The sequence below is a fragment of the Canis lupus genome, chromosome 26 (assembly GCF_048164855.1).
Source record: "Canis lupus baileyi chromosome 26, mCanLup2.hap1, whole genome shotgun sequence".
Classification (NCBI taxonomy): Eukaryota; Metazoa; Chordata; class Mammalia; order Carnivora; family Canidae; genus Canis; species Canis lupus.
In genome coordinates this window covers 47,311,518-47,325,061 of record NC_132863.1, presented here as the reverse complement: position 1 = coordinate 47,325,061, position 13,544 = coordinate 47,311,518, and positions in this window count along the sequence as shown.

Sequence of the window (13,544 nt, the reverse complement as noted above, 5' to 3'; positions counted from 1 at the left end):
CACCTTGATCTTGACTTCCAACCTCCAGAGCAGTGAGGCAATGGAGCCACCCAAGGTGATATCCCGTTCGGAAGCCTTATCACACACAGCTTCAGGTTTGGCTGCTTCTGAGCCGTGTCTCTTTGCCTTGCAGATGGCCACCTCCCTGCTGTGTGTCACATGCTCCTTCTCAGTGCTCATGCCTCCCTGCTGTCTCTCTTTCCTGATAAGGACATCAGTCCCATTGGGTTAGGGGCCCACCCTTAGGGCCTCACTTAACCTTCATTATTTCCCTAAAGGTCCCATCTCTAAATATAGACATGCTGGGCATTTGGGTTTCAACAGATGAATTTGGGGGAAGGGGGACACAATTCAGTTCATAACATACATCATCCATCAATATCTGAATGTGTGTCTGAAAGGGTCCTGGATTAGGCAGTGATATTTTAGCTAGCACTTCCACCTATAAGGCTCTTAGAGAATTGAAAATTGGAAGAGTTCCTTCGAGTGGCTGTGGAGGTAACAGCAGAGCTGGGGGGGCTGGGATCACAGAGGGTGGGCTCTGCTTGGTGTAGAAGGCCTTAAGGCACATATTTCAGTTTTCTCTGTTTTACTCAAAGCCAGCTTCTCTTCTCTGGATGCTGGTGTCTTGTCTAGATGTGTCTGGTCACCTCACAGAGGTACTCAAGTGGCTGAGCCACGTCACCTACTTGAAACGGCAAGATGCCTCCTTGCTGCCTCCAAGGAGAGCTGGTTACAGAAGAGGATCATTTTCTTTCTTTCTTTCTTTCTTCTTTCTTTCTTTCTTTCTTTCTTTCTTTCTTTCTTTCTTTCTTTCTTTCTTTTTTTCTTTCTATTTTTTTTTAGAAGAGGACCATTTTCTATTGAAATGATCACACATTTCAGCTACAGGTTGGGTACTCAAAAAAATTAATTACACAAATAGGAAATGCATAAATTCTCTTGCAGAGAGAGAGAAAGAGGATCTTCCGAATAAAACTAAAACCGCTGTATTTCTTAAGGTTTAAAAATATTTTATATACATTATGTATTTGCATAGAAAAATACATACTTTAATCAATCTGAATCAATCTGAACACCCCCCCCCACCTTGTACTCTGTGTGATGTTTAGAGACCCATCCCTGCTAAAGGATGGATGCTGTTCTTTCATTTTGAATTGCATGTGGTCTTCCACTGAAAAAAATAGACTGGTGTTAATTTAGTCAATTTCTTACTGACAAAGTTTCTCCCAATTTTTTCCCTTTCTGAACAATACTGTGTAGGTTTTGAGCGCAATCTCGCCATTAATGGGATAAAGTAGTTGTAATACATATTAACCTCACTTTGCTGTAGCCCTCAGGTGAGAGTTTTATTTTGTTTTAGTGTTTGAGTCTTGTAGTAATTTTTGTGTGATTTCTTTAATTTTCATTTCTATAGGGATGCCTGGGTGGTTCAACGGCTTAGCGCCTGCCTTCACCCCAGGGCATGATCCTGGAGTCCTGGGATCAAGTCCCATGTCGGGCTCCCTGCATGGGTCCTGCTCCTCCCCTTGCCTGTGTCTCTGCCTCTCTCTCTCTCTCTCTGTGTGTGTCTCTCATGAATAAATAAATAAAATCTCTTAAAATTTTTCATTTCTATAAAAGAAATGCATTTCTTTTTTAATCCAAAAGTGTACTTGGTTAGAACAAAAATGAGTTGAGTTCCCAAACAGCCCCACCCATGTTATTTAAAGCCTGCGCTTCTAGGAATAGTATTTCTGCAGGGCTGTGTGTGTCAGCAAAGCCCGAATGTCCCACCTGACTTGGAAGGAAGGGCTGGTGCGAGGTGACTTCTGTGACAAAGGAGAACAAATAACCTTCAATAAATCAACTCCGAGAAATGTACGCAAAGAGCCAAACCAATAAATCAAGCTCAACAGCTCCGGAGAGAAATCTCAGGCTTATCCCCTTCTTCCTCAGAGGCTCCGGCAGCAGGCTTCTCTCCAGGCCGCTGCAGCAAGGCCGCCAACCACAGACCTGGCTGCAACGAGAGCTCAGCCTTCGTCGGGTCCAATCAACGAGCCAAGGGCAAGGGGTCTGCACCCTTAAGAGTGACAAGTTCCTGTCGTACCACCCAAACACAGGCTTTGTGCAACTCTGTTAAGTGTGAAGACTGTTCTCTTTGCCTTGACTGATTCCTTTACTCCATTCCTTTGTCTGGTGGCCTCTCCCTTTCCTTCCCCAGCAAGGCCATTGCCAATCGCTTCTTCTTTGATGCCGGTGATGGAATCTTTCACTCCTCTCTGGTGACATCCCTTTCCACTGAATAGAGAGAAAGTCCACCATCATCACGGTCACCATCAACCTTACACCATCATAACCAGACACACCACCACCACCAACGTCCCTCTCCACCTCTGTCATCACCAACATCTTTCTTCTCAGGGGTCATCCCGTCAGCTGGCATTCAGGGAATAGTCTGAGTAGGACATTCTGCTCAGAGTGGACCTCATAATTCTGGTACAAGGTAAGTGCTATTATTGCCTCCATTTCATTGATAAAGAAACTGAGGCACAGAAGGGTGAAGTAACTTACTCAAGGTTATATGAGGGTCTGAGTCTCTTGATTCCATTGGATAAGGGAAGAGTCAGTTTCCTTTATGGCTTAGTTTGAATATCCTCCTCTCATTTGGACTAAGTTTTCAAAGAAAGATCAGCTATAATAATATGACCTAGGCTCTTGGCTTTTTTTTTTAATTTATTTTTTATTGGTGTTCAATTTACTAACATACAGAATAACCCCCAGTGCCCGTCACTCATTCACTCCCACCCCCCGCCTTCCTCCCCTTCTACCACCCCTAGTTCGTTTCCCAGAGTTGGCTTTTAAAGTATAGTCTCTCAACAGCAGCAGCAGCAGCAGAGTCTGAGCTCTTAATGTAAATACTGATTCTCAAGCCCCGACCCCACCCAGATCTACAGAATCAGCATCTGAATTTTAATTCAGGTGATTCACGTGCAGGTGATTTGAGAGCTCATTGAAGTCTGAGAAGCACTATACAGATACACATCCCTTGTCCTTGTGTAGAGGTACATCTGAAACAGGCCTGTGGCTTGGTCCTACGGAGGGCCAAGACACCCGTTAAGACTCATCTACCATTGTCCCACTCTCATAGGCAATGTTCAGAATGTATTGGGGGCAGGTGTTACCAACTATTTGCACTTGCAAAGCAAAAGGACTCATGGCCAGTGTTTCCAGAGCAGCATGGAGGGCTGGAGGTTGAAAATTCTCCTTGGAATTGGAGTTACAGATGAGCTATCTGCTAGACCTAACCATGCCCTCATCCTAATGGAAGATTGGTTCACAGCTGGCTCCCTGCACGGACGCAAGCTTGCTGACCCAACTCCCGCTCGGTGTAATTGTGTCTGTGTGGACGGGACGCACTCTGTCTTTTACCTACGTCAAAGGAAATTGAACATCAGCCCCATTTGTCAGGCTTTTTGGGACCTTGGATTCTTCATGCATAAACTGGGATAATAGAGTGGGGTCTGTCTTCATGATAGGATCGTGGCAGAGACCAAACAACAGAGTTCACGTAACGACTGGTGACAACTAAACAGAATGAGGTCTGTGACGTAGTTGATAGCATTGCACTAGGGTCAAGTTTTGGTTTGATGTTGTGCTGCAGTTGTATAGGATGCCAGCACTGGGGGAGGAGTTCAAGGGACTCCCTGTGCTACGTCTATAACTTCCTGGGAGCCTGGAATCACACCAGGTGGTAGTATCATGCAGGGACCTTTGCTTGTCAACAGCACAGGTTGAATGAAGCCAGGAAGGAAATCTTTGGGAAAATGTGGAGGAACTTGGGAGGGCAAAGGAAAGTACAGAATGGCCAGGGGAAGGGGGCCAACCTTCTGTTCCGGAAGGACCTGCTGGCATGAGCCAACTAACAGCCCCGTCTGAGAGACCCTGCTGGAACGCACATGCTCCTAACTCAAAAAAACTATGTATCTCCATACTTATTATACTCCAATGATTCTTAATTATAACATTTAGCCTTTCCTGCCATCTCATGCCTCTTCTTGTAAGCCACATGCTAGGCTGGGAGCCTGCGACCGGCCCTGCACAGACCTCCTGCGGGAACCTGTGGTCAGAGAGAGCAAGGTACATGGGTCCCAGTCCTACCTCACTAAACTCAGGAAATCTCCAAAAGGATTTGGAAGTATTGTCACCAGAATTTAATAGGCAGCCAAAGAAGCACCCAGAACGCCATATGCCTGTGCAATGGCTGCCAACGCACAGACGAGCTGCTGTGGAGGCTGGTGCCTGGCGTGACCCCTCCCATCCCGGGCATGAGGACATCCTGACGCAGGCATAGTGGGGATTTTCCTGCATGGCTGTGCTCCACAGACTTCTGTTTATCGTGTGTGTGTTTACACTCCTGTCATGAATTTTAGTATGCACAGATTGATTTTTTTTTAAAAGAGGAATAAACAATAGCCACCTAGAATCCCTCATTGCTCATATTGACACATTGTCGGGTATATATCCTCCTAGCTCTTTTTTTATGCACTGAATGATATTTTCTCAAACATTTAAAGCTGACACTAGGTAGGAGTTAGAGCCTGGAAGCACCTTCTCTGTCGATCACTTTATTTTGATTTTTAAAGTCCTGATGGAAGCAACGTTGCTGTAATTTTCTGGCTGGACATCTCCAGGGTGGACGTGGATAGACCCCTCTGTCAGTTTACACCTGCAGAGTGACAGCTTTCAGAAAACTCAGATGCTTGTCTCATAAATAAAACCTAATAATTGTGTGGCACGCCGTCTCCCGTTGTTGGGAGTGACGGGGGCATCTCATTTTTGAAGAGTCTCAGGAAAACAAAATCTTTTTAAAAACATGCAGAGTTCTCACCCCTTGCCCCTGCCGACATGGCGGTACCTATTACCGATGACAGCTGGGGCCACCCGGAGACGGAGGATGCTAATGCAGGGGTGACACAGCATCATCGTGCGGTTCATAAGAGCTAAGTGAATTGTCTGGGGCCGGGGTCTGCAGGGCGTCAGCGTGGGCTGTGAGGCCCCCCGCTTGGTTGTGGAGCACAGCCGTGGAGTTCTGGGAAGAAATACTGCACTTGGTCAAGGCATTCCATGCTCGCGGCACCGATGTGCCAGTTCTCACTGTAGCAGCCCCTCATAGGCGACTTTCTGGAAACAGTGCTCCGGGATGGAGCTGCTGGTGGACAAGAGCATCTCTAGGTGGGCGATGCCAGCTACACATGTCTCAGGAATTAGTGACCTGCACGCCACTGCCTCCGACCGCAGAGGCGCAGTCAGGAGCCAGCCAGACTGCGTGGGGTCACGTCCTGGATCGCTGTGTGCAGAAGGACCATCTTGTGGGGTTGTCCTGAGGACTCCAGGAGCCAGTGCTCCAATAGCATGAGCCCCCAAGGCTGCTGGGCCTTATTGAGCCATGGGAGATGTTGCAGAGGTAGTCACCGGGCACTGGAATATCAGGCCTGTGGCCCTAACTGATCACCCATGTGCATGTGGATGTCGCCACGGGGGTCTATGGGATCCGGGCCCCGCTCACCCCTCCCACCTCTTGTCACCTCCTGCCTCTCCCTGGCTCACTCGGCTCCCCTCGCCCTCACCTTCCCTTTCCTCTGGTCTTCTGATCCTTGCCTTCACCCCTTCTTCTCCCCGACTCATCTTCAAATGGCTCGTTCTTACCCTTCAGGTCTCAGCTCAAACATTGCCGCTTCCCTGCCCTGCCCCCCGGGGCCTCCTCCCCGCCCCGTGATTCTCTATCATGTTTATGTATTTTATTACTTTATAGCACCTGCTGTCATCTGGAATCATCTTGGTCACTTGTTCCTTTGCGGCCAGCTTCTCTCCTCCCAGCGGACCGCATCCTCCATGAGGGCAGCATCATGTTCGTTTTGTTTGATCTTTGGGCCTCCAGCACCTGAGACAGAATCTGACTCCTTGCAGGGACCCAAGGTATATTTGTTCAATGAAAGTATAAATCTTTCTAAGCCTGTTTCCTCATCTGCAAAGCGGGATAAATGACAGCACTTGTGACTCAGGATTTTCATGAGAAGCGAATTGAGCAAGACGTGAAGACGTGGCACAGGGGCTCATCCGGGGGCTCAATCCACTAACCTCATCCTTAATCACGTGGGTGAGAGAAGTGCACCATTACCCACGCTACGTGGCCAGCTGAAGAAAGTGACAAAGAAAGACACAGTACGATTGGGGTCCAACAGCAGCAGGGTGAGGCGAGGAGTGCAGGAGGGGGTGGGAACAGGAGGGAGAGACATGGGGCAGAGAGGCAGGATGACCCCCCACCCCGGGCGAGGCTGCACGTGAATCTGCTGGGAGGACAGAGGGAAAAGCCAGTGGAGAGTCTGGTGGGCATATGGAGAGTGTGTGTGTTTTGAAGGCCCCCTTACCAAGGCCCCAGAAAGCAGATGCAGGAGGGCTGCGGCTGGGGTGTGAGCGTCAGAGAAGTCTGATAACACAGCGCAGCTTCTCTCTTTGGAATCCGACGTTCAAAACAACCCCCAGAAAACAAACACACCTCCTCTCACCCTGGTCGGGAGGGAGAACAGGCTGTAGAAGTGATCCAGGGAAGGACTTGGAATCTCTCTGCACCGAAAAGTCTCCCAGGTGAAGGAAACACAACAATGTGTGAGGAGCATCAGGAAGGCGTCTCTCACGCACTTTCCCTGGGAGCGGCTCCCTGCTCCAGCAGGAACCACCAGCTAATTTGGAGCAGGGTGATTTAGAGGGCTGTCTTTGGACTCTAGGTTTGCACCTGTGGATTTTGCATATGGGGCAAGCTGCAGGTGCATAGACGTAATTGCATGTCAGATGCTGGTGCTTGGTTAGCAATCCATCTTTCTTTTGGATGAAAATGCCTCATCACATCGTGCACAGCGAGGGCTGCTCCCTTCCTCCCACGCACACCTCTTCTCCACCTTCCTTCCAAATAATGCAGGTGTGCATTTGAAGCCCACCTTTGAAACAACTGGGACTTAGCGATGTATTTCCAGCGTGCGATCTGGGAGGGGATCCCCTGTGGGGTGAGTCAAAAATATCACCTACCCCAGGAAAGCCAGCAATGGACAGTGTTGAGGCTGTTGATGAGCACAGAGGAGGCCGACGGGCTCGGGAGCCCTCGGCTCCGCAGGCTCCCAGCTCCCTGGTTTCCAGCTGAACGGAGCGGAGGCCGCCTGGTGTGCAGACGCTGTCTCATAAAGCAGCTCTGGATTGCAGCCGCCTTGGCCACGGCCCACTCTCGACCCTGCTGTGAAACCACAGCAGTTCCCGTATAATCCATCTTTCAGCAAGTTGCGGAGCTGGGGAGCAGCCGCTCGCGGAGGCCCAGCCGCGTGGTTCCCTGGTACGCGCTCTGCTGAAACCATCACAGATGCGACTCTTTGTGAAGCCTCAGTAAAGTTACCATGAACTGGCCATAAATCAGGAGCATTTTAATGACCTCAGTGTGAGAACAGTTTGCAAGGGAGGAGAAATGTGCTGGCTGGGTCTGCTGGGGTCCCCCCGCCCCCAGGAAGGGACACCTGTGTTTCTGGCCCGCGTCCACCGCCCTTCTCTGCTGCTCCCCAGCTTTGTCTGGGACATGAAAGTGAAGAGTGCTGTCTCTCCCTCTCTCCAGGAAACACGACCAACTGCAGAAAATCCTAGTTCCCTGCACCGAGGATAGAATGAGCTTTCCTCCACTGAGCCGCATTCTCCAGGGGGAGAAGGAAATTGCAAAGCAAAATTTTGAATAATTTGGGATGAAATGGAGAACAGAAATTAATGTTCACATGCTTTAAGATGCGATTTGAAACTGGATGTGTGTGTGTGTGTGTGTGTGTGTGTGTGTGTGTGTGTGTGTTTTAAAGTAGAATTGTTCTTAAATCCATTAGGGCACTTACATTCTTAAAGCTAAGTTTATTTGGATTACTTTTTGGTTAACTTCTTAGTATGGAAAACATAAAATACACAGAAAAGTATAGAGAGAATAGTTTAATGATCCCCCTGTGCCCATCATCCCACCTCCATGATTGTACTTGGGTCATTTGTAAAGGACTTAATTTTAAAGTTCTCAGGCTGCCTTCTTAAATCAGGTCAAACAGCACCGTCCACTGTTCTGCTTGGGGCCTCCACGTCTTCCCTAAATATGAGCTCACACCATAGTCGAAAGCCTAAACCACCAACTGCTGTTCTCTTATTTGTGTCTAAAACTGAAAACCAAAGGGGAAATTGCATCCTGAAGTGCTCCATGGCATCTCTTTGGAGAACGGCCAGCATGCTGGAAGGATGGAGGCCTGAACAGAAAGAGTCCTGGGTACCTTAGGCTCCCAGTGTCAGCCAGAGGTCACCTGCTCTCCTTCATGGGGAGTTCAGCAGTCACACCTTGGCAGCCATTTGGGAACTGAGTCACGAGCTCTCACACCTTACATTACAGTTTTTCCGCCTAAAGGTGTGATGTTAGCAAGCCACGTGGCCCCATGCCTGTAGACAGGCAGCCCCCTCCCCACAACCGACTCACAGAGTTGCTGAGAGTGCTCTTACACATCCAGTGTGCAGCATTTCTCATAAAGGACATGCAGATAGGATCAAGTGGAAGAAAGAGGCTTCAGGAGGTAGCCAGGATTGGAGGTAAACTGAGGAAGAGTTGGAATCTCCCCTACTCTGGAGCAATGTGCTAAAGACACAGGCAAGCCAAGCAGGATGGGGGCTAACTTGCTCGGTGTGCCCCCTCCTTGTGCAGAAGCAGCGAGCCTGCACCTGGCGGTGGGGCTGGAAGGGAAGGGCGAGCGCTGGAGACAGCAGTGACCTCACTCTGACGGAGGTTTAGGATGTTTAGAACAAGGGCAGGATGGGGCAAAGATTCCAAGTGGGCGTGTCAGGTGGCTCATCAGTGCTTTACTCACAAAAACAAAAGACTTGGAAACATCTAAAGTGTCCCAGATAAGCAATTGATCATATAAATTAGACGTTTATCTAATATGACATGTCACCATTCAGAAATGATCATGAAGGTCTATACTTAGTGATTAGAAACTGCTTTCACAAAATATTATTCAGATAAAAAGTAAATTGTGAAGAAGCATGAGATCTAATTTGGTAATCTGTGTGCATCCCCATCTAGGTATTTATTTGTACACAGAAAACAGAAAAAAGGGGTGTAGAAATGAAAAATTTACATGGTCACAGCTGTGTTTCAGGACTCGGGGATATACCTACTTTCTTTTTTATGACTTTTTGTATTCAGTAAACACCTTGATCTTATACAGAAATGACACGTTTTACATGAAAATAAATCTCTAAATATTACCAGGAAGACCACATTGAGGCAACAGGACACACCGATGGGCATATGAGCAGAAAACAGAGCAAGTGAACCTTCCGGAGAGCCCGGCTCTTCTGCACCGTGTTTATCTTCTCAAACCCTGAAGTTGTTTTCCATAAAGCTGCTCATCCAATCGAGCTGTGTTCTCCACAAGCACGTCTGCCATCTTTCAGCACCTGTCAACTCTGATAGAAGTATCAAAACCAACCTTTTCTGGTCTTACGCCCGTCTCATTATCTCTGCATTTACTGCCGACTAATCCAAGAATGCTGTCTCGCCTTTGCCCGTGGACGTGGTGGTAACAGAAGCCCGGAAAAGTGGATGGGATAGCCTTCGTGGCCAAAATTCCTCTTTCCCAGAGAATGGTGAGGGATTTCTGCCTAACATTTCCCCTCTCTCGTTTAAAATGCGGATCTGAAGCCATCACAGGTGGCTGGTGTTAGCTCCGTGCATCTGTCTCATTTCACGAAAAAGCCACTCAGACATCAGGAGCATTATTTGGGAATCAGTAATATCTGTTTCAGGGAGACCCTGTGTCTTTCTGTGGCATGAGAAGAAGTTCAAATCGCGAGGGAGCAGATGCTAAAGCAAAGGAAACTATTACCCAAATTAAGCCCTTTTAGACCATTTTTAATGGTGATAAATGGGCAAAGTTGCTAAATTAGACTGAGACCATAACTCATGTTGGATGGTATGAAGAAGAATTTAATTTAGCTTTATCTTCTTAGAAAAATCCCAGAAAAAAAAAAAAAACACCACAAACTGAAAATAGTAGTTCTTTGAGAGAATGAGTTTCAGAATCAGAGCATTAGCTGCCCGAGACAATAGTGAGCACTTAAGCTCTCCCCAAAATCACAGCAATAAATCACTTAAAGGCAAAGAAAAATTTTCTCCAGTGGGTCTACTTAACGACTGACAAACTTAAAAGACCATATCATGTTCTGTGCAGGAAGCTTGAAGATGTTTATTTGTTAGGGAGGATTGAACTGGCTTAATTCTGCTCAAATTTATGTAATGTTGAAACTTTATACTTTTTATCAGTTTACTTCCCAACACCTCCAGATCAAATATAATCCTCACTTAATAGACTACAGGATTAGAGATGCTTAAAGCAGTCTTGAAATCATGTCTGGTTTTGGAAGACCTGTATCTGGACCCCGTGAAGTGTTTATCAATGACTTGCCTACAGACCACCTGCCCGGGAGCCTGATCATAAGGAGACCCCTAAGCGGCTCTCAAGGGCACTAAATTGAGGAAAACAATGTTGATGAATACACGGAGTCTAATGTTCCTTCCTTTTACAGCAGGAGTTGTCTTCTTTTGCAAAGAGTCAAATAGTAAATATTCTAGGCTTTGTGGGTCATACAGTCTGTATCGCAACTACTTTACCGTTGTAGTCTGAAGATAGATAAAAACAATATGTAAAACGATGGGCATGGCTGTGTGAGAATAAAAGTTTATTTGCATAAATGGGAAGTGAGCCAGATTTGGTCCATGGGCCATAGATTACCAACAACCTACTCTACAGGCAGCATCACATGGACTTTAGCTTCGTATTATCACCATCATCATCATCATCACCATCACCACCATCACCACCGCCATCATCATCGTCACATCATCATTGTTCCATTATCATCTTATTATCGTCATCATCAATGGCTGCAACAACTTCATCACCACCATTACCATCCTATCACCATCATCAACATCACCATCCCATCACCATCTTCAGCATACAATTATTTTTTTAAGATTTTATTTATTTATTCATGAGACAGAGAGAGAGGCAGAGACACAGGAAGTGGGGAGAAGCAGGCTTCCTGCAGGAAGCCTGATGAAAGACTCGATCTCAGGACCCCGGGATCATGCCCTGAGTCAAAGGCAGTCATTCAACCACTGAACCACCCAAGCATCATCGACGATTACCATCGGTGTTCAGTAACGGCCACGACAGCCAGTGGAGATAGCGTGTTCTTAGAGCTCAGCACTACTACTCTTGCTCAGGATACTCTTCTAGGTCATGTTCCTTTTTTTGTGATAGATAAATTCTTTTCCCTACCCTACAAATTGTAGTCAGCTACTCTGAATAGATGAGAAGATCCTCTTCAAGGCCATGAGATTTAATCTGGAAAACAGACTGGTCTGACCCAAAAATATTAAGGAAATTTTGTTCATGTCATTATGCAGGATACCTTCTGAGCCTACATGTCAAATTCTTTGTAATTGAGTTGTTTGGAGGGACTCTATGAGCAAGATCATCTTGTTTCTCATTTATAACCCCCCAACCTCAGCCCCCGTCCCATGCAAGGGGGCTTTCTTTCTTCTTTCTTTCTTTCTTTCTTTCTTTCTTTCTTTCTTTCTTTCTTTCTTTCTTTCTTTCTTTCTCTTGAATGAACAAATAGACATTTAATTCAAGTAGCACATTAGGCTTTTCTTAGGGGATCACCCACTCCATCCCCCTTACAGACAGCACATCTGAGCACTTCCATGTGTCCTGCTGGCACATGGCCAGAGAAAATTCTCCCTCAGCTCAGGTGATACAAAATCTAAATGTTTTCAAAGAGTTTCCCCTCAGGACTTTCAGGGGACTGGAAGTTTTGGTATCTTCAAGGGAAGAAATTGAAATCTCAAAGCCAACCGGAAAAGGACAAACATGATATGGTCTCATTCATTTGGGGACTATAAAAATTAGTGAAAGGGAATAAAGGGAAAGGAGAGAAAATGAGTGAAAATATCAGTGAGGGTGACAAAACATGAGAGACACCTAACTCTGGGAAATGAACAAGGCGTAGTGGAAGGGGGGTTGGGTGGGGGGTTGGGGTGACTGGGTGATGGGCACTGAGGAGGGCATTTGGTGGGATGAGCACTGGGTGTCATGCTAAATGTTGGCAAATTGAACTCCAATAAAAAAAGTAAAAAAAAAAAAAAAGAAATCTCAAAAAAAAAAAAAAAAAAAGAAAATCTCAAAGCCTCATGAAAGAAGTCAACAAGTACTCAGTGAGATCTTGACCATGCCACCACAATGCCTCACATGGTCTATACCAGCACTGAGCTTTGGACTGAAAGGCCTTCGGTATTATTGCTGTTTGAACAGAATTATTAACTTCCCTGACTGTGCTTTTTTATATACTCATCAGACAGTTTTCTACATTCCATCTTTCTGTGGTGCCTGCTTAATGGTTCTCTTGCGATTGATTAGCTCTTGCTCACAGCAATTTGAGCATCACTATATGCATATAACCTGACCCTTCAGCTCAATACTGCTCAATGGATATTGCTCTAAAAAGGTGCATCTGGTTAATTTTACATACTTACCAAAGTTTGCTTGTGCATTTGTAGAGAGGACCATGGTACTCTCAGTTGCCATGACAACTAGAGGAGAATCAACGATCTGGGGATGTCTCTGTTCCCATGAGATTCCCCCCCCCACCCCCGTCACCCAGGCATGATTTCCAGAATCAGAGCTGGTCACCTTTTAATGGATACAGATCCCTTAAAATTCAATGAAAAATGTCAGTGACATTAATTAGATTCTCTAGGAGTCCAGAGGAGAAAGAAACTTATGCTTCTTAACCACTCACTGTGCCTGAAGTTGTGGGGTATTCCCACAAGTTTTCTCATGAGATGCACACCACCGTTTGGTATACGTGATGTTAGTTCTGTTCCTATTTTGTTGAAGCTGATGAAGGTCACCTAGCCAAGCTGTGGGATGCAGTGGGGACCTTCACCCAGAGCCTGTGTGTTTCCTCTCTGATGCCCACGTTCCTTTCCTCACCAGCCCCTGGGACTCCAGCTCACAGGAAGGGACTGGACCAGTGAGCGCTAAAGCCTCCTTGAATTTTTACCCTGACATTATCCACAGACACCCACAATAGTGGGAGCAATTGCTGAGTCTTTTTCTGTAATGTGACTCTTGACCAGGCAGAAAAAATCCAAGAGGCAGAAGACACTTGATAAAAAGAGGAGGGAGGAACAGTGGATTGATAGAGACCATCTCTACCATCCTCGTCTTTTATGTCCACAGTAGGCATTTCTAGAGTGTCTGTTTGGGCTCCATAGGAGCCCTTTAAACCAGGCAGGGTGCACACTAGAGGAGAAGGGACCAGCCCGATGGGTGCTTGAGTCCAGCTCCAGCCAGGGCGCAAGTTCTCCGAACCGCATCCTGGAGACCCACAGCTCGGAGCCTAGTGTGGGTGCAGAGCTGCCGTGTGGTGGGGAG